Source organism: Chrysoperla carnea (genome assembly GCF_905475395.1).
Source record: "Chrysoperla carnea chromosome X unlocalized genomic scaffold, inChrCarn1.1 SUPER_X_unloc_160, whole genome shotgun sequence".
Lineage (NCBI taxonomy): Eukaryota > Metazoa > Arthropoda > Insecta > Neuroptera > Chrysopidae > Chrysoperla > Chrysoperla carnea.
Window position 1 is genome coordinate 4389 of NW_025408112.1, and position 1954 is coordinate 6342.

Here is a 1954-nt window from a genome sequence, read left to right on the forward strand (position 1 = left end):
AAATAATAAATTATAAATTTAATAATAATATTTATTTTATAAATTAAAATATATTTAATTTTTTTATTAACAATTATTAATAAACATAGTTTAATATTAATTATTTCAATCATACAAAACAATAATATTTTTAAGGTAAACTTAAAAAGTATATATTTTTATTTTTTATTTAATATCGATTTATTATAAATTATTAGTATATAAATAATTAAAAAATTTAATATATAAATATATATATTATAGTATAAGATTTCATTTTTAGAAAAACTTTTTTTGTCAATAATGAAAACGTATTATTATGAAATGTGTTAATCGAACATTGACAAAATATATTTCATTAGAAAATACTTTTATTTATGCATTAATATCAATAATTAACTATTAAATTAATTTTTTCATAATTATATAAAGAAATTTTATACTGATATAAGTATTTATATATTATAATATTTATTTTAAATATAAAAAAATTTATGACAAAATATATTATTAGAGTATTTGTTGAGATTAATATAAGATTATTTTAAATAAGAATTAATTTATATAATTATTAAAATATTATTAATTTTATGTTATGTAATTTTAATAAAAATAAATAATAATAATAAATATAAAAATTTTTTAACAATTTAAATTTTATATGATCTAAATAATTTTGTTAAGTACGATATGAGAAATCATTGTAAGCTTCGTTAAGAAACTTTGTAATATAAAATAATAATAATAATATTAAATATATAAATAAATAAAATAAATTTGATACATATTTTTGGTTCATTCTGTGTATAAATCAAAGGATACCGAATAATTGGTAACGGATGCGATATATTATAGTATCGAGTATTAAAACATAATATATAAATTTATCTTGTTATTCAAATTTTTTGTTACTTAACTTATGTATTTAGAAAATTTATAATATTATTTATATAATTGACATAAAATCTTATAAATTGAAATTTTATTAATATGTATCAAAAGAAGAGAGTAACGTATTGATATAATATCAAAGGATACTGATTATTTAAATAACGAATACGTCATATATTGTTTGTGTAACAAAGTTCACTTGGCCATCTAGTTGAAAATAACATTTTCAATAGAAAGTTTATATGCTTTTTTTTTTCTTTAATTATTAAAAAAATAAATTGAAATTTAATTCAATCAAATTTTATAATAATTTTTAAAAAATTTTTCCTTTTAAAAAATATTTTGTGATGTTGTGATAATATGTATTAATACAAGTGCATCCTGATACTTTTATCTCTAGTAAAGGTATGAGTATCATGAACAGTTTTGTTATCTAATGATATTATTTTGATAATATTTTGTGTATATTCTTATAATATTTTGTCTAAATATCATCATAATACAATATTATTTTGATAATATTTTATGAATATTCTTATAATATGTTACCTAAATGTCATCATAATATGATGAATTATTTCCATAATAACATATAAAAAAGAAAAAAAAAAAAAAGAATCATTAATTTATAATTATTTAAATTGATTCTTTAAAAAAATATTATAATATATTATTTATAAAAATAATTTTTACTCTTATTTTAAATAAATTTGTGGCCTTTTATTAAAAGGCCTATGATCGATGTATTATTATTATAAAAATTAATGCAATGTTTTTAATTTATGCTTTCTTTTCAGTTTTCTTTGGTAATAACACTGCTTGAATGTTTGGTAATACACCACCTTGAGCAATTGTTACACCAGATAATAATTTATTTAATTCTTCATCATTACGAATTGCCAATTGTAAATGACGTGGAATGATACGTGTTTTTTTGTTATCACGGGCAGCATTACCAGCTAACTCGAGAACTTCTGCAGCCAAATATTCCATAACAGCAGCCAAATATACTGGGGCACCAGCACCTACTCGTTCAGCATAATTTCCTTTTCGTAATAATCTGTGAATTCTTCCAACAGGAAAT